Genomic DNA, 13,662 nt, shown 5'->3' with positions numbered 1-13,662 from the left:
AAATACATTTTGTAAAATAAATTACGGTTCACTTTAAGTATTTTAATTTTTTCGCATTTTACCTGCTTTTATATTTATTTAATAAATGAATAAAATACGCATTAAGATAAATTACATGCACCATAAATCCCGAAACTAATGGAAGAATAAATACGGGAAAGCGTTACTAATGTAAATTTTTTTTCTTTTCTCTTTTCTGAGTTGAATTTACTGAATGACAGAATAGAAATCAGGACTAAATGAAAATATAAAAGAAACGCTTTTTACTATGATAGAATTAAAATCCACAGTCTCTCGAATGAGATAAGAGTCGATGAAAATTCTGCGATTTTGCTACATTTTGATTATCATGATTTGGTCTAAAGCAACTGTAACTTAGTATTCTAATAGAGTTCATCTATATTTTAATTAAATAAATTAGAAAAAAAACTCGCTTTGCTTAATCTAGTTACGTGAACAGTGAAGCCTCAAGGGTTTGAGTGTTCGCCTTCCAATGATTTGAGTGGGTTCGAATCCCAGCCATGGCTGGTCAATTCGAATTCAGCTTCCGGCTCGCACCGACCACAGTATTGACGTAATATATCCCCAGCGGTAGACGGACCATGGGTCGGATTCATCTTGCCGTCAGTCTCTCCGTGGAAGGTTTTCGTACTTTTCTTCTCCGTGTAACGCAAATGCGGGTTAGTTCCCTTAGAAAGTCCTCAACGAAGACAACTTTCTCACAATACTTGATCTAGAGATTCCCTTGTCTTCTGAATTGGGTTCAAAATTACAAGGTTATTGAGTTGAACGTCGGTAGTCGTAAGCCCGAAATTGGGTCGGCGATGGTTATAAAATTAAAAAAATCTAATTACTTAAATTCACTGAGAAAAACAGCAAATAATAATGATTTTTTTTTAAATTGAAAGATTTTTTTACTTTTTTATTTGTGTCGCAATATACCTTTCATTTTGTCTATAATTTCGTAGTATTGATCAATACCGATTTATTGATTAATTACTTTTTTCGCCTCAGATGAAGAACAGATCTTCAGTCGGTCTTTTTTTACTTTTAAACATAATTAGTGATCATTATTATAATATGAGAATTTATGGCCTTAATTTATGCGCAGAGTTTTTTTTTTTTTTTTTTTACTTTATATTTTTTGCAAGTAATTTAAAAATGCATATTAACTCTTTACTTTCATACCGGTAGGATTTATTTTCTGTTGGATAAAAATAACAAACAAACTAACAAAGCAAAAATATTTTTTATGAATTGAAAATGCAATTAAGGCAACTTTTAAAAGGATATTTTGAATTTTATACAGCTCCTAAACCTATCAACTTTTTAAAAATAAAGCATTATTCATTACAAAAAAAAATCAGTAAGAATCTTTGCTGTAGTAGCTGAAAGTAAATATATAGCTGGAATGACAAAAAGCTTTGGTGACGGAAAAAAATAGGGCAGTCAATGCGCAAAAACTTCTAGCCTTCTTAAATCCCAGTGATTTGAAACAAGTGTTGCTTTTATTTCGGTAAAACAATTATAAAACAAAATGAAATAAAGTATAAGATAGTTAAGTGATTTTTTTTTATATACAATACTTTGAAAATGCTTTATAAAAAGCCATTTTATTTCTATCAAACAAACAAAACTGAAAAGAAATTCGAGGAGTTCTACCTCGAAATCAAAATTCAATCAATCATAATTTATTCATTATTTGCCTAACGGTTAATGTTCATGCAATTTTCGAAGCGGCGTGCAAAACCTTTCTTGAAACTAATAAATAAAAAATACTTAAATTTGAAATATTTCATCATTTAACAAAAAAGATAATTTTTCCAACATACAAAAGAGTTTTTTAATACTAATATTCTCATTTGTATTTAAATTCATGCAGAATCCGCAGATTTTTTTTTTCATTTTTTTAAACAATTTCTGCTATAGTAACAAATATAAAAACAATCATCTCCCATTTTGTAGCAAAAAAAAAAATTTTTATTGTTGATGGGGAAATTTTGATAATTAAAAACTATTTTTTACTTTACTCTACCATTGCGTAATCTTACTTTAATCTGCCTTTAACTAATTAACTTAAATTTTTTTTTAAAATTTTGATGTATGCTTTTATTTATCTTTTGCACATCTGTTAATCTCTAAGTTTTATTTTCTAAAACTAAATTGTTGCTGAAAAAAACTCATTGATTTAAAATTAGAATTTCTGTTTTAATTAACCTTGATAGTGCTTCAGCCTTACTTTTAAACTTTTTAACTTTACAGAACTTTAAAAATTGTTTAGTCTAATAACGGTTTAAGTGTAAATAATACAAAATATATATTTCTCATAGCTTCATAACGAAATTTAAGGTACAACCTGTTTTTGTATTTAATTTGGAAACAAATAAACATAGAAGCAAGAAATTAGAAAAAAAATATGCATTAGGCAGTTTTTTCTTGGTGAGCGCATAGAAATTTTCATAAATTCAAAACACGGCCATGATTTAATTAAAAAAAATTTTGCCCACTAACCAGAAGGAGTATAGAGTCTTTACTTATTATTCCAGTAGTATTTAAAGTCTTTATTTCCCAATTCTGTTTACTACTCCCCATTGAAACTATTTCTAGTCTCAATGGGGAGTAGAGACAGAAATGTTTTCAATAGGGAGTAGAGACCAGAAAAGGGAAGTAGAGACTAGAGACTTTAAGTAGTAATAGAGCCTTTACTTCTTACTCTATTACAACTAAAAGTCTCCACTTTCCATTTCTGGTCTCTACTCCCCATTGAAACCATTTCTGATCTCAATGGGGAGTGGAAACCAGAAATGGAGTAATTCTTGTTCCAGTTGACTCTAATATTTCAATAATCGATCGCTTGCGGTCACATAGACATCGTCAAATCGAAAGTTTTCTGGAAGGTGTAGATACTGTCATATAGATTAGCCATCGAGTTCTCTAGGCTTGAATCCGATAAAGAATGCTTGACACTACCTTGGCAGACAAGATCCTGTTTTGAAACCACCTTTTTTGGCATTGCATGAGCTATAACAAAGGTTATGTCGGGTCTTCGTTCCTCCTTTTCGAGTTCGACAGCTTAGATCCGACAACAAAAAGTTCTGGTATTTTTTCAAGCTATGAGTCCATTCAAAAACTCACAAAATTTTCTACTTCAAAATGAAATAACTTAAAATTATAACTTTCATTTAAGTTTAATATTCTTGAACAATGTCATTTTTATTTTCTTCCTTGGCGTGAGAGCTGCGATAAGTCAATTTGAAACAAGTTTGCATTTTCAATCTAGAATTAAAAATTTGTTAATTTATGCTATTTCAAAGTACTTTTATTGCTCACCTTAAATTTTTTATCAAATTTCTTCTAAAATGAAATATTTTCACACAAATCAAATTAATACAATGAATCTCGTCAATGATTAATAATTGTGATTTTTAGGATCATGATTAATAACAATGATTAATAATTGTGATTTATAGGATCATGAAATGATCCTATAAAAAAGCTGTCAAAAAACAACGAGTAAGGGTTAGCGACCTCTAGTACATATTTAAAGTTTGTAGAAAATTATGATTAAAAACTGTACTCTAGAATTGTAAACTGTACTCTGGATTTTAGTAACATTATGTAACATTGTTTTGTTCACTATAAATTAAACAAATGTCTAAAAGACCTAATGCTCATGCATTGTTAATTTTAGGTACTAGTTTAGTTAGCTGGCATAAATATCAGTTTAACGAATGCCAGCCCAATTGTTATTTTAATTCCAGTTGAAACAGCATCCTTCGTGGAAAGTAAAATGTTCATCATTATGACACAATATTTTAATGAGCATAATCTAAACTATACGGGCTTAGTAACATTAAAAAAATTTCTTATTTAATCATATATTTTTGTTATCCTTTGTGATATGTGAGTATTTTCTAAGTTCTCGTATATGTAGTACTATAAAATGTCTTTCTCTGAAAAATAATTACGGACGTAATACAAAATTTAAAACTTCATACTTGCACTTTTGTTTAAAGTAAATACAGAAATTTGCACTAAAAAGCTAATAAAATAAATGAAGCAAAAAGTTAAGCTAGAATTCCTTAAAGCGTTTTTCTTTCTCTTCGTTTTTTTTTTTTTTTTTTTTGTTAATTCTCAAGGGCAATTTATTTTTTATGCCAAAGATATTGAAAAAGAAAAGATAGTACAGACCAAAAATAGCCACTAACTGTTTAAAAAGGTTCGAAAGCGCTTCATTACTAATGTGCTAACACGTAATTCTGCATTTTTTTTTTTTATTTAAGTTGAATTATTCTTTTTTGTTTCTGTTCATGTGACGGCAACATCCTTATATCCTGCCTGCATAAAAATGCTTAATTGCTACATGAAATAGGTTTTTAAAATGTCTAACGATGATTAAAGAACTTTTTAATGAAAATAAATATACATTCGTTTTTTCCTTTGGAAAACTATCCAGCCTGGGAAAAAAATCGATCGAAATTCATTCACTAATAATTACTCATGCGCTAATATTACAAGGATACATCTTAATAGAGCTACTCTTGAAAAGCAGAGGAGGCACTTTTTAACTTCCTATGTATTGCGTTGAGTAAAAAATCATCTCTTTTTATTCTTTATTTTTCAAAGTTATGTATTTATATGGAAGGTTAAAAGTTAGTAAATAATATATGTTCCCTTTTTTCGATGACCTTTTGCCATCATTTTACGACCTTCGTTCGTTAGTCGTTCATAAAAGAACCTGTAAAGTACCCGTTTTTATTTTCGTAAAACTGAACAAGGCGCTGATTTACAGCCTCATCTGAATTTAACGTTATTCCACGCAAGGAGCTTTGAAATGAACAAAACATGTTGAAGTCTGACGGTGTAAGATCAGGTGAGTATGGTGGGTGGAACACAATATCCCACCCATGTCCCAACAATTTTCGACCGGTCTCCAGATATGTATGTGGTCTCGCGTCGTCACGAGGTAACACTACTCCTTCAAAATTAATGAGCTCGGCTCCTTTCTGGATGACAGATTCGTACAAGATGTCCGATAGCCAACAGTTCACATCTAAATTTATTGTTCCGTTTCTTGGTTTGTTTTTTTTAAAAAAACACCACATCTTCCAATCTCACAACGCTAAGAATATTAACTTCCTCTCATGTTCTGGTGTTGAAGTCGTTGGTGGCGAATCTTCAACTCAGGACTAAAACCATATTCGCACCACATTGTTGTAAACAATCCACTTCTCACCAGTTATCATTCGTTTCAAAAAAGGTTTCTTCGTTCGTGAAAGGTCGATTTTTTTTCGTTTCATGAATCTATCGCAGATGTCTATTCATGCTGTCTAATGAACATCGTCGAATGCTTGAGAAACCAAATTTCGAGCTTGCTTAAGTATCCCAGTTTCTTTAAATGGACGCGTGCACTTTTTTTAACTGATCTTCAATGTGTTATCTCTCTGTCGTGTAATGTGGGTTTCAGTGGATCAATGTCTTTATTTTGTCTTCATCAATCCGTGTATGCATTCTTAAACGAAGAGCATCCTTCAATCAAAATAACTAGCTCTGAATTTCTGTCAGGTCGGTTTTTTTGCGTTTCATGAATCTATCGCAGATGTCTATTCATGCTGTCTAATGAACATCGTTGAATGCATGAGAAAACAAATTTCGAGCTTGCTTAAGTATCCCAGTTTCTTTAAATGGACGTGTACACTTTTTTTTAACTGATCTTCAATGTGTTATCTCTCTGTCGTGTAATGTGGGTTTCAGTGGATCAATGTCTTTATTTTGTCTTCATCAATCCGTGTATGCATTCTTAAACGAAGAGCATCCTTCAATCAAAATAACTAGCTCTGAATTTCTGTCAGGTCGATTTTTTTGCGTTTCATGAATCTATCGCAGATGTCTATTCATGCTGTCTAATGAACATCGTTGAATGCATGAGAAAACAAATTTCGAACTAGCTTAAGTATCCCAGTTTCTTTAAATGGACGTGTACACTTTTTTTTAACTGATCTTCAATGTGTTATATCTCTGTCGTGTAATGTGGGTTTCAGTGGATCAATGTCTTTATTTTGTCTTCATCAATCCGTGTATGCATTCTTAAACGAGGAGCATCCTTCAATCAAAATAACTAGCTCTGAATTTCTGTCAGGTCGATTTTTTTGCGTTTCATAAATCTATCGCAGATGTCTATTCATGCTGTCTAATGAACATCGTTGAATGCATGAGAAAACAAATTTCGAGCTTGCTTAAGTATCCCAGTTTCTTTAAATGGACGTGTACACTTTTTTTTAACTGATCTTCAATGTGTTATCTCTCTGTCGTGTAATGTGGGTTTCAGTGGATCAATGTCTTTATTTTGTCTTCATCAATCCGTGTATGCATTCTTAAACGAGGAGCATCCTTCAATCAAAATAACTAGCTTTGAATTTCTGTCAGGTCGATTTTTTTGCGTTTCATAAATCTATCGCAGATGTCTATTCATACTATCTAATGAACATCGTTGAATGCATGAGAAAACAAATTTCGAGCTTGCTTAAGTATCCCAGTTTCTTTAAATGGACGTGTACACTTTTTTTTAACTGATCTTCAATGTGTTATCTCTCTGTCGTGTAATGTGGGTTTCAGTGGATCAATGTCTTTATTTTGTCTTCATCAATCCGTGTATGCATTCTTAAACGAGGAGCATCCTTCAATCAAAATAACTAGCTCTGAATTTCTGTCAGGTCGATTTTTTTGCGTTTCATAAATCTATCGCAGATGTCTATTCATGCTGTCTAATGAACATCGTTGAATGCATGAGAAAACAAATTTCGAGCTTGCTTAAGTATCCCAGTTTCTTTAAATGGACGTGTACACTTTTTTTTAACTGATCTTCAATGTGTTATCTCTCTGTCGTGTAATGTGGGTTTCAGTGGATCAATGTCTTTATTTTGTCTTCATCAATCCGTGTATGCATTCTTAAACGAGGAGCATCCTTCAATCAAAATAACTAGCTCTGAATTTCTGTCAGGTCGATTTTTTTGCGTTTCATAAATCTATCGCAGATGTCTATTCATGCTGTCTAATGAACATCGTTGAATGCATGAGAAAACAAATTTCGAGCTTGCTTAAGTATCCCAGTTTCTTTAAATGGACGTGTACACTTTTTTTTAACTGATCTTCAATGTGTTATCTCTCTGTCGTGTAATGTGGGTTTCAGTGGATCAATGTCTTTATTTTGTCTTCATCAATCCGTGTATGCATTCTTAAACGAGGAGCATCCTTCAATCAAAATAACTAGCTCTGAATTTCTGTCAGGTCGATTTTTTTGCGTTTCATAAATCTATCGCAGATGTCTATTCATGCTGTTTAATGAACATCGTTGAATGCATGAGAAAACAAATTTCGAGCTTGCTTAAGTATCCCAGTTTCTTTAAATGGACGTGTACACTTTTTTTTAACTGATCTTCAATGTGTTATCTCTCTGTCGTGTAATGTGGGTTTCAGTGGATCAATGTCTTTATTTTGTCTTCATCAATCCGTGTATGCATTCTTAAACGAGGAGCATCCTTCAATCAAAATAACTAGCTCTGAATTTCTGTCAGGTCGATTTTTTTGCGTTTCATAAATCTATCGCAGATGTCTATTCATGCTGTCTAATGAACATCGTTGAATGCATGAGAAAACAAATTTCGAGCTTGCTTAAGTATCCCAGTTTCTTTAAATGGACGTGTACACTTTTTTTTAACTGATCTTCAATGTGTTATCTCTCTGTCGTGTAATGTGGGTTTCAGTGGATCAATGTCTTTATTTTGTCTTCATCAATCCGTGTATGCATTCTTAAACGAGGAGCATCCTTCAATCAAAATAACTAGCTCTGAATTTCTGTCAGGTCGATTTTTTTGCGTTTCATAAATCTATCGCAGATGTCTATTCATGCTGTCTAATGAACATCGTTGAATGCATGAGAAAACAAATTTCGAGCTTGCTTAAGTATCCCAGTTTCTTTAAATGGACGTGTACACTTTTTTTTAACTGATCTTCAATGTGTTATCTCTCTGTCGTGTAATGTGGGTTTCAGTGGATCAATGTCTTTATTTTGTCTTCATCAATCCGTGTATGCATTCTTAAACGAGGAGCATCCTTCAATCAAAATAACTAGCTCTGAATTTCTGTCAGGTCGATTTTTTTGCGTTTCATAAATCTATCGCAGATGTCTATTCATACTATCTAATGAACATCGTTGAATGCATGAGAAAACAAATTTCGAGCTTGCTTAAGTATCCCAGTTTCTTTAAATGGACGTGTACACTTTTTTAAACTGATCTTCAATGTGCTATTTCTCTGTCGTGTAATGTGGGTTTCAGTGGATCAATGTCTTTATTTTGTCTTCATCAATCCGTGTATGCATTCTTAAACGAAGAGCATCCTTCAATCAAAATAACTAGCTCTGAATTTCTGTCAGGTCGATTTTTTTGCGTTTCATAAATCTATCGCAGATGTCTATTCATACTGTCTAATGAACATCGTTGAATGCATGAGAAAACAAATTTCGAGCTTGCTTAAGTATCCCAGTTTCTTTAAATGGACGTGTACACTTTTTTAAACTGATCTTCAATGTGCTATTTCTCTGTCGTGTAATGTGGGTTTCAGTGGATCAATGTCTTTATTTTGTCTTCATCAATCCGTGTATGCATTCTTAAACGAGGAGCATCTTTCAATCAAAATAACTAGCTCTGAATTTCTGAAACCAGTTTTGGTATTGATATTCTTCTTGAGCATCGTCTATATGAACTTTACTCAATTTTTCATAAGATTGAAGCGCATTTTTCCCTTTACGGAAGTAAAATAGTAAAATGTGGCGAAAATGAACACTTCTATGTTCAACGTGTGCTGTTAGAACTCAACAAAATATCTTAATTTGTTTGTTTTTTACAATGAAGCTTAAACTGCCAGCTATCAATGACATAACAACTATTACTGCTGATGCTTCAAGTATTTCAGAAACTGCACAAACTGTTACCAAAAAGAAAGGAATGACTTTTTACTCAACTCAATAAAATTTGACCAAATTTTCGAGCGGTTTAATTGATTGTTATCAAATTTCAATTTATGACTGGATTAATTCGCGTATTTGAAGTATTGCCATACCTATCAGGAATGTTTTTTTTTACTATGACATTCTCTCCATGCTCAGCACAAAAGTCACGAGAAGCTCTTACGACCTTGGAACCTTGATTACAAACAAAAAGGAAAGAGGTATTGAAAATGGCCATTTTCCTCAACGTAATATTCCATTTTAATTGTGTGTATAATAACATAAATTTACTCGGGAAAAAAACAGATTCAAGTAGAGCAAAAACTTTTTATTCGAGTGATCTAAAACATTATTCAAAAAAAATTTCATGATATGCGGAATATTTTAATTTTTAAGAAAAACTGAGTGTTCTTGGTTGCCTGCAAAATAAGTACATACATTGTTAAAATTTTAATTCCAAAATTACGGGGAAATAAACGGCAGCAGTTTGTCCATTCAATTTACCATAATGTTTAGGCAAGAAACTTGTCTTTACCTTTACGATTTTTAAACCGTTTACAACTGGTGTGATCAAATACTATTTTCAACTTTTTTAACAGTAAAAATAAAATTTCGATGGACTTAGGAGTTAGGTTATCTGTTAGGTAATGGACATAAGAGTTACGTTCTGCTTGAAGTGTGTTTCCTCAAATGAATTATGGAATTTGCCTTAATTAGTTTTAATACTGGTGCTATCTGTAGAGATATTAGTTAAGTAGCTCTGTGATGCTGTAATCTATGCTTGAAAGAAAGTTTCGTGTTCCAATTGCCAAGGGTTACCAATTAACAGTAAATGAAGGAAGTATTGTTTTGTCAACGCTGTCATAAGATTGAGAGATTAAACCTCTTGGCAAAAGTATGAACCCAGCTCGAAGGAATTTAATGGCTTCATAAGGTTTTCATCACCCCCTTATTACTATAAGATTATTAAGCATCCCGATAATGGAAAATAAGAAAATAAGAATAGGAATTCCTAATCCTTTTCGCATGGTTTAGCTTCCAACTTCAATAGAACGTACGCTCAATTCTGATTGACGGTGGGCTTAGTTAGCACGGATAAAATTTTGGTTGTTATTGTTGTATAAACTGTTTATTGACTGTTTTCACCCAATACGGACATTATTAGGTGAAAACAGTGAATAAATAGTTTTTCCAGTTAATAGTTGGAAAACCATTATTTTTATTACTATTTGACGAATTTAGTTGAATATGGTAAGCTGACATTTAAATAAATTGTTTTTTAACCATTTTTTCCTAAAAATTTTAAAGAGTGTATAGTGAAGTTAATTTAGACAATTTCCAAGTAAATTTTGTAGCTCATGTGAAGGCGTGATGCTGTGGTAACTTATTTATAGTGGTTGATCTTCATGCAGTGCTACTGAGTTGTCTTGTAGCTCATTCAAGTTTTAATACCCCTTGCACTTCACCCACTAACTAGTTTTTTTTTCTTTTCATCATCTGTATATCCTCCTCATATTCTTAAAACTGCAGTTATTAATATTCTAGGATCATTACGTCTTGATTTCTTTAAATATTACAAAATTATCAATCATTTAAACAAAGATTAGAATATAAATGCTTGAAATTATCAGACCAGATCTTTTATGGTCTTTCATTGATCTTTTATACAATTCTACATCTTTTTTCAACTTTTTACTATTTGATGAAGACTGCCTACAGCGAATTATAACAAATTCTACTGAATGACAAAATGCGCCTTTTTAGTTGAGGCAAAATACATTTAAATTAGTTATTAATTTTCCAAAGAGAAATGCATTTAATTTTTCTATCAAGTCTGTTAAAAAATACTATGGGAATGAATATGCTATAAATGCAACCGGTCACTTTGTTTAGACTAAATATCTAAAAAGTCATCTGCTAAAGAACAGAATAACTATCTAAAAAAGTGTAGATTAATCATCCAAAAAAAATTTTAATAAATATCGTAAAACGAATATAGTTAATCATCTAAATAATAAAAGAATTAATACTATAAAAATTATTAGATTAATTATCTAAAAAGAAAATAATAATCATTCAAAAAAGAATAGAACTAATCATCCAAAAAAGAATAGAATTAATCGTTAAAAAAGAATAGAATAATCATCTAAAAAACAATAGATCAATCATCTAAAAAATAATATATTATCTATCTAAGGAAGACTAGAACTAATCATCGAAGAGAGAATAGAATTAATCATCTAAAGAAAAATAGAATTATTCATCGAAAAAGAAATAAATTAATCATCTAAAAAAGAATAGAATTATTCATCTAAAAGGAAATAAATGAACTATCTAAAAAAGACTAGATCAATTATCTGAAAAAGAATAGAACTAATCATCTAAAAAAGAAAAGAATTAATCGTCTAAAAATAACACATTAATGATCGAAGAAAGAATAGATTCGAAATGTATAGTACTATCAAAATACGACCTTTAACATTTTTCTTTTGTTAGTCAACTTGACAACAATTTAGCTTGACAACAATTTTATGAAAACTCTTAGCTGGCGGATTGAACCAATACCTCCTAGAAAGGAATCAAGCCTCACGACGGGTTACTATAGGCGATGATGACGTAGTAGAGTTAGGCCCAGAGGGAAACCAGTCAGGGTAGCTATTTTTACGAAAAACTCCGAATCTGATCAAACGAGCCATTGGCGATATTCTCAAGTATTATAACCTGTGTCGGCATTCAGCCAATTGGCGAATATTTTTGATTTGAATTTGTAAACAACCGTGTGTGTTCTGGTGTCAACGTTCTTCGTAAAATTTATATTTATTCAACAAATGTTGTAAATGTCAGCATTAATTTAATTCTTAGTGTTATGGATAATTGCCAATGAGTGCTGTGTACCAAACTGCAGAGGATTTTACAAAGTTGATGGTACAAAAGCATTAAATTTTGGATTTCCCAATACGTAAGAAATGGCTTGCCGCCATGCCAAGAGATTTTGAAGTTGCAAAGAATTCTAAAGTGAGTAATATTTGTTCTTATTTTTAAAAATTTAATTATGCTTCTTTATTATATTTTTACTAAGAGTAAATTATTTTAAATTGTGGATAAATTATTTATAATAATTAAGTTGTTCTTATCAATCATATCGCAAACTATTGTAATATATAGTTATTTTTATAGAGTTTTATTTTATAAAAATATTAATAATTTTAGTATTTTATTAAATTTTTGCTCAAACTTTAAACATTTTTGTTTGACCATAATATATTGTAATTTATTTGATTATGAAATTTAAATCTATTAATTTTTCTACAAAAATCTATTAATTTTTCATACATGAATATAGTATGTACTATTTATTTTAAATGCACATTTAAATATTGTATTCATTTTGTTATAGGTATGTGAGATGCATTTCAAGGAAAATGACATTAGAAAAGAGATATTAAATGACATTAGAATTATTTTTAAATGCTACTGAAAGTTAAACATATATCAGTAAAATTTATGTTTACATTTTATTTATCATTTTTTGAATTTGCTATTTAATAAAATATTTATTATCTAAGGTTGCTTACTTTATTTTAGTTTATCAGTGTGACGGGTAAAAATTATACTTTTTTAAATGTTACTGAAAGTTTAACATATTTCAGTAAAATTTGTGTTTACATTTTATTTATCGTTTTTTGAATTTGCTATTTAATAAAATATTTGTTATCTAAGGTTGCTTACTTTATTTTAGTTTATCAGTGTGATGGTAAAAATTATACTTTTTTAAATGTTACTGAAAGTTTTAACATATTTCAGTAAAATTTGTGTTTACATTTTATTTATCGTTTTTTGAATTTGCTATTTAATAAAATATTTGTTATCTACGGTTGCTTACTTTATTTTAGTTTATCAGTGTGATGGTAAAAATTATACTTTTTTAAATGTTACTGAAAGTTTTAACATATTTCAGTAAAATTTGTGTTTACATTTTATTTATCGTTTTTTGAATTTGCTATTTAATAAAATATTTGTTATCTACGGTTGCTTACTTTATTTTAGTTTATCAGTGTGATGGTAAAAATTATACTTTTTTAAATGTTACTGAAAGTTTTAACATATTTCAGTAAAATTTGTGTTTACATTTTATTTATCGTTTTTTGAATTTGCTATTTAATAAAATATTTGTTATCTAAGGTTGCTTACTTTAATTTTAGTTTATCACTTCTAACAATCACACTTCCACAGGAAAAAAATACAAATTATAATCATGCTTTTGATATGTTTTTTTTTACTATCTAAACCTTGTTTGAAGACTGCATTTGATTTTCTAAATTTTTTTAAGCTCATTTTATGTCATTGTTTATAAACAATTTCTATTTTATTTCGTATGCTCTAGTTCTAATAACATGCAAAACATAATCATTAAAATCCAAAATAATCATCTACTAAAAATGTAAGTATCATATTATAAAAATTAGACCCCTTTCTTAGTTTTATGTCAAAACTATAATAATAATAAATGTGTAAAATCCCTTTAAAAATATATTTCTTTGTTTTTAATCCATACATTTTATAACAAAAAGTTAGATAAAATTTTCCAATTTATAAAATAAAACTGATATTTAATGCTTAAAAATATATTTTTTTTCATTCACACAACAGTTATT

The 13,662-nt window shown here is 30.1% G+C and overlaps 1 long non-coding RNA gene across 1 annotated transcript; it reads left to right on the top strand.

Annotated features, from left to right (window-relative positions):
- The first annotated feature begins 11,738 nt into the window (after positions 1–11,738).
- LOC147802448 (uncharacterized) lies at positions 11,739–13,188 on the top strand. The gene is made up of 2 exons (XR_015429792.1): positions 11,739–12,022; positions 12,405–13,188. It is a non-coding gene; the product is annotated as an uncharacterized LOC147802448 (long non-coding RNA).
- Positions 13,189–13,662: the final 474 nt, after the last annotated feature.

The sequence above is a fragment of the Parasteatoda tepidariorum genome, chromosome 10 (assembly GCF_982258835.1).
Source record: "Parasteatoda tepidariorum strain Cologne lab strain chromosome 10, Ptep-v5.0, whole genome shotgun sequence".
Lineage (NCBI taxonomy): Eukaryota > Metazoa > Arthropoda > Arachnida > Araneae > Theridiidae > Parasteatoda > Parasteatoda tepidariorum.
The sequence above is the reverse complement of the archived record's forward strand: the minus strand, read 5'-3'. Positions and strand labels throughout refer to the sequence as shown.